Here is a 7,205-nt window from a genome sequence, read left to right as displayed (position 1 = left end):
AGCGTGTGAACGCAGCAGCGACAACAAACACGGACTTAAACACAGAACTGTGTCGTTTTCATTGGACAGCGCCTTGGAAACGTATCGATCCCCGTTTGATTATCCAGAAATTCACCTCGTCTGAAATGTGAGGCGTGCATTTGTACAGAAATAAACAGAAATAAAAAGTTTCAGTGCAAATGTCAAGACGGCATGTTTTCCCAGGACGTGCAGGTGCATCATCATAAAGTAGAACATCTAAAGTGAATTTCATTCTTTCAGATCAAAAAGAGCAGGTTCCTGTAAAATTTGAATATCACATTAAAAAAGAAAAAAAAAAAAAGGATTATGATCAGGGGCGATTCTAGGATCTGACCTTTAGGGGTGCTCAGCCCTCAGTGTTGACTGTGATTCCTGGCATGAACAACAGGCTTTCCATTTTTAGTCCAGATAAGATTCTTAGAGTTGACTCATTTTTGATCTAAACCTCGTCAAACAAACTACAATATAGGCCCATCCAAAGGCAGTGGCAAACAGATTGAAAAATTTTCACGCGATAAAACCTTGTGAATTTGTAAAACCTGCATGATGGTAATAGTTAGACTAGCTATATTGATAAAAGTGAGGAATAATTTCCCTAAAGACAAAAAAACTATCTCAGCTTTCTTGAAATGTAATTTTCTCTGGCTTAACAGAGCAAAACATGGTTGCCCACAAAAACCTTTTGCTGCACAGTGTTTGTCAGCTGGCTGAAAAAAGGACTGATACTACTACACTTTCCTTATTGTTGTATTGCTTTGCTTACAAGAGAGACAAATTTAGCAGTTTGGATATATACCCAGTTGCGCTTCAAACGGAGACGCTCCGGGCGAACCTGTGCATGTACGCACGTCTGGCAGAGCCGAACCGACACGCAGGAATACTCTGAATCAGTCATTTTTTTAGGGGTACTGAGCTAAGATTTAGGGGTGCTTGAGCACCCCTAAAAATGGCCTAAATACACCACTGATTATGATGCAGCGCTTCATAATGGCCCCGACAAGCGAAGAATGGGGACCACAGCTAATCTGACATTGGTCCGACCAAAATTAACTGAGCTAAAAAAAAAAATGGTCAATGTTAAGGCTGCTGGTTGTTCAAAGCGGGTTATTGTACACAAGCATATTAACGGAAAGCAGAAGGAAAACGTTTGATGCAATATGCTGGGTTTCCTTAAATAGGAAACCTTTTAACCAATCTGTATAATCTGATTGAATTTGACTTTGGAAAGTACCTTGAGATGACGTGTATCATGAATTGGCACTACATAAATAAAATTGAATTGAATTGAATAAAAAAAAAAGAAGCAACAGAAATAAAAATGGTACTGAGAGCATGTGAAGCAAAGAGTTTGGGGCAAATTCACAAGGCATGGGCCGTGCCGTGTCCTGTAGCACATGAGCACACTTAACAGTACGCTGACATGTCTGTGTTAGAGATCTTTTCTTTAACCATCTTAGGTAATACTCAAATTTTTGGAGACTCTGAAGTCTAGGGTTTTTTAGCTTTAAGTCACAATTATTAATTATTGTATAAAATAATCCCAGTCTGGGGGCTTTCTGCATCGGTTTTCTCTGAGTTCTCCAACACAGAGACAAGGAGGACGCGCCACCATGCGCTATACACTCATACCTAAGTATGAGAGACCAATTAACCTGACGCTCATAATTTTGGACAGTGGGAGGAAGCTGGAGAACCCGGAGAGAACCAACACTGACAAGGGGAGAACATGCAATCACTGTGCACCAAGACCCCAGGACGGGATTTAAACCCAGAACCCCCTTGCTACCCACTGTTCCACCCTGCAGCTAATGTGCGAGTGTGGTTAGTTGAATGTATTCATACACCTCCAGAGAGTTGGGAATTATGTACAAATCACGTACCAATGTTAAAACATGAAAGATACAAAAGAGACGAGTTGATCAGTGTTGCAGATTTGCTGCCATATTTTGGGATCGTTGTCCTGTTTCACAGAAGGCCCCCCCACCTTTAACTCCATAATACTTTAGTAGAGTGAGTTCATTGTTGAATAAATGACTGGAAAATAGTAGCTGGGACGTTCAAGCTGCAAAATGATTCCACATAATCCCATCTTACTAACAACAAGCATATGTTTCAGGTTGTTGGCTAGAGACGCTGGTTTCCTGAGAACAAATAAACATTTTCTGTTGAAATTGTTACGCTAAAAATGCACTACCTGTAACTACTGTATGTGCAATGAACCACGAATGTTTCTTAAGAAAAAGGGTTCGATCCAGCTTCCTCTTTCTGCTTCTTTATTAGCATTAGCAGAAACTAAAAAGATAACGCTGAGGTCTTACTCTTCAATCTTTTAAAGGAAATCAGCTGCTGGCATTTTGTCTAAAACCCCTTCGTTTCATCACATCACCCCAGTCCTACAGAAGCTCCACCGGCTCCCGGTTAGATTCAGAATATAATAAAAAATGATTCTGTACACATTGAAGGCCATCCACAACCTCGTTCTCCCCTTCCTCTCTGATCTTCTTCACACCGCTACTTCTTCCCCTTTAGATCCCCCTCTTCCATTCACCTTACTCTTCCTCCTTCAGCACCAAAATCTGGAACTCGCTCCATCCGCACGTCAGCAAAACACTGACACTTTTCCAAACTTGACGTACATCCTTAAAAGACACCTGTTCAAGCGTGCCTACTCGCTGTAATTGTCTGTTCTTTGAAACTTTTTAACACATTATTGTTGAAAATCTCACAGCGTCCTTGGATGCTCTGCAGAGGTGGGTCGAGCAGGCAAAAAATTGTACTTGGGTAAGAGTAGCACTACTTCAACATATTTTTAATCAAGTAAAAGTAAAAAAAAAATAAGTAGTTAGCCAAGAAATTACTTAAGTAAGATTTAAAAAAAAAAAGGATTCTGTAAGAAGGCTACTAAAGTACTGAGTATCTCATCACAACATCTGATTTAATGTTTTAAAAAGTATGTAATCGGACAGACAGAAATATAAAGTTATGTGAAAAATTCTTGCATTTTAGAGACTGAAATAATATATATATATATATATATATATATATATATATATATATATATTTGTATATATACTGTATATATATATATATATATATATATATATATATATATATATATATATATATATATATATATAATTTTTAACATTAAACATGAAGCAAGACTTATAGCAGTTACTGTATAAAACAGTATGGCAAAGTTCGACAATATCTAGTGTTTACTGTCCGCTCCGAATGGCTCAACGGGCTCAGCAGACAGAAAATAACATTAAAATAACAAAGCTTGTGTCAACACAAGAAGTCTCACTGTAACAAAAACTGTAGATGTGTCTCTCTGGTGCGTTTTTGGTAAAAACAAGTCAGTCCTTTATTTAGTGAAACTATTGACGGTGGGTAGAGTAGCTGGAAAACATGATTCTGTTTTTATGTTTTGTTAAGTAAGAGTAGCAATACTTTTTGATAATAATACTCAAGTAGAAGTAAAACGTACAGTGCAGTAAAATTACTCCTAAAAGTGCATTTTGTGCTTTTAGTAAATGTCACTGAGTAAATGTAACTAGTTACTGCCCACCTCTGGTGCTCTGAAAGGCACTTTCTAATAAAATGTATTATTATTATTATTATTACACTTAAAATCTTTGAAAATATTAATTTTGTCAGTTTTGACATTTTTTTTGTATCCATTATTCAATCATATGGATGACAACACAGTTTAATCATCTTTTTATTCCATCTTTGGTGCAACTCTAGACTTTCCACGCCTGACCGGTCGTTGAGGAGCTGTTTCAGGCACCCTGGGTTGCGAGTTCGGACCCGATTGCCACACTGAGCTGTGTAACCAGAGCAGGAAGGAATTTCTTCTCCTCGATGAGCTTTTGTCAGAAAACGAAAGCATGAAAAATAATGTTAGGAAATCTTTGTTTAAAAATGCCACACTTTTACCATCATATCTTACATCATGTCTTGCATCAGCACTGAGGCCCATGTCGAACGGCAAGAAAACAGAAGTTTAATTCTATCATAGCGTTTCAGTATTTCTTGTCATTAAATATTCGTGCTAACCCGTCATAAGGACACACATCTCTTCATCTGAAAGGACACATTTTTTAAATAACGTTTGTAATGATTCACAAATTTAGTTTCAGACGAATTATCCTCGTAGGGTTTTCTCACTAAAACAGCTTCCAGGAAGCAGTTGCGCAGCAGAACAAAACGTGGTGTATGAATGATCCTCCGAGTTTCCACAGTGATGACACCAGTTAACCTGAAAAACTCCTAGAAGTAGAAACTTTGCACAACTTACAGCAACTTTGGTGTCAAATTCTCTGTAACAAATCAAATGATTTCTGATAAAAGTATGAATCATACAGATTAAATTTAACATCCTGAAAAATTATTCAACGTGAAACTTTGAGGAAAATGATGCTTTTGTGGGTGTATTTTGGTTCTATGTCAATTTTACTGCCATTATTAGGGGGATCCAGTCGTACGCTGGAGGTGGACTGGTTTATACAATAAAATAATAATAACATGAAACTGTTATAAAACCAGGAAACAAAGTGGCAAGAACCAAACTGTTATTTATTTTTATTTATTTTTTTCACAACAAAACATAAAAACAGAATCATGTTTCACTAAAAAAGAAGAAAATGTGATGGACAACTGCTGAAAAACCCTCAAGGGGCTTAATGAGTGGCAGTCTCCATAATAACAAATATATTTCAAAAACAACAACCTTTCAATATATAAAACGGTTTAAAATATCATTTAGACCACAAATCCATATGGAAAATTCAGACAACTAAGTAGCAGCAATTTTACTCTCCGTTTAAATTGTTCTTTAGAAAGATCTGTCAATGATGTGGGAAGACTGTTCCATATCTATCATCCTCTGTATAATACACTAAACTGTGTTTGAGTTGAGCGAGAGTAAGGAGGCCTGATAAGACAACTACTACGAGTCGGATGCTGGTGAAATTCATTATTAAAAGTAAAAAATATTACAAAAGTGCTGAACTTAACTGGATCTGACAAAAGGGTGAAGGAAACCCATTAAGTATATATAACAGGAGGGTTTTTACCAGATGGGGAACAGGTGAGTTAATTAACACATGCAAAATAGCTGCGAGGGAAACAAGGATAGACTGAGATACGTGAGAGAGAAAAAAACTTCTGACTCAATGGAAAAACAGAAACAATGAGAAATAGAAATTATTCCAATCAAACAATAAGTTGAACATGAGCGAGCCAAAAAAAATCCAGTCAAAACACAAAACCAAGCAACAAAACCCACAGCAGATCATTCGCATCATGGCAAACCTTCAGACATGTTGCACTTTCATTCATCTGAAGGACGTTGTGATATTCTGAATTTTTGTAAAAAAAAAATAAAGAAATAAATAAATTGAATAAAATTAACTTTAAAAAGTGGCTGCTTAGTTTTATCAGCAGGTGGCTTTTATACCGCTTCCTCCCTTATTGGCATCTCTGGTTAAAAGTGTGAAAAAAGCTTTGAAAGAAATAAATTCTTGTAGTTCCAAGTGTATGACCATAATGTTCTGTTTCTCAGGGGGATTGTTAATGTGACGACTAAGAGTGAAGATCAAGAAACAAATATTCCCAAAGGGGAGAAAAAATGCTGAGCATGTGGAAAGATCTGGTCATCGTCGGTCTTACTGTAGAAAAATGACCCAAACCACGGATGACGTCATACATAACTTAGGATTAATGCATTGTTGTGTGTCTCTACCTTATAAGACAAGACTAAGTGCTATCCTGTTTGCAAAAGGGGTCAGAAAAAAAAAAGTTAAGAGCGGGAGGATAACTAATTGTGACGTCATAGATTTACATTTTGATGAACAAATTCTTCTTGACATATGAATTTTTTTCCAGACACAGACTAAATTTATTCAAACTGAAGGTTGGATTTTTCTCTTCTTTCTTTAGAGTGAAATTATGCAAATGCAACAAAATATTAATTTATTTTATCCCTACAGATCAACAACAACGGGTGGCAATAAGCTGGGGAGGCGATATATTGGATTTAGATCAGTTTGTTGTTTATTCACTTCCTGTCATACAAAGCATGTAAAATACATCCCGAGTTAGTTCAATGTTAAATATTTCTAATTAATAGTTGTAATATCTGCAGTAGCTCAATTGCAATCAGCAGGTTTTTGGGACAACTTGAAGGGAGAAGTCTGCCGGAAAAAAATGAGAAGAAGGACCCCTAGTGGTCAGTCCGGAGTGTTACAGAAAGCTGAAACTTTTATTTCGCTTGTCAGAATTTAAAGTGGGCCTCCAGCTCAAAGAAACATCTTGTATTGAGCATTAAAACTTTTTGAAAGTAACAATATCTATATCTGATTCAATAAATTTTTATTTATACAGCGGCAATTCATATAACATGTCATCTCAAGGCACTTTATAAAGTAGAGTGCATATATGACAGGATCCAAATTTCTGACTTTACAATGTCAGAGATATACTTGTTTTAATATAGCACATTTACGCCTTTAATCATAAAAAAATATTTTTCCCCCTGGAAAATTTAAGACATCATAAAACAACAAGTTTTTTTCTTACAATTATGTGAAATTAATCTCTTTTTCTTTTTAGGTCTGTGTAATTTATATTCTGTAATCAACAACGGCCGTAATAAAAAAAAAAACGTTTTTGTTTGTTTGCTTCTTCTTTTTTTGTTTGTTTGTTGAAATTACAAGACTAAAGTCCTAATATAGGCATACAAGAATAAAGAACATCACAAGAATAAACTCAAGAGGAGGGGAAGAGTGCAACCTTCTCCCAAAATTACTATTATATTATCACAATTTTTGGACTTCATTCTTGTAATCTTTTTTTTATTTAATTGAATAAATAAAAGCTATTTTCCTATTTACAGTTTTTACCCCACATTTTTCAAAACAGTTAACGCAGAGGCCTAAACAGTGTCAACAATGGTCAAAATGGCACATTTTGTTTGCAAAAGGCTCCAACATTTAAAATATGAACCAAAAGCAAATTTTGCCCTCAAACAACACAACCTGCACACAAATGTTTGAGCCCTTCCAATCATTCATTACACAAGGGGCGACAAAACACAAAATACCACACTCAATGTGAATCAGTGCAGCATTGCTGGTTCATTATAGTCAAAGACTGTACGCAGCTTACATGTCAGTGTC

Source organism: Fundulus heteroclitus, chromosome 23 (genome assembly GCF_011125445.2).
Source record: "Fundulus heteroclitus isolate FHET01 chromosome 23, MU-UCD_Fhet_4.1, whole genome shotgun sequence".
NCBI lineage: Eukaryota > Metazoa > Chordata > Actinopteri > Cyprinodontiformes > Fundulidae > Fundulus > Fundulus heteroclitus.
The sequence above is the reverse complement of the archived record's forward strand: the minus strand, read 5'-3'. Positions refer to the sequence as shown.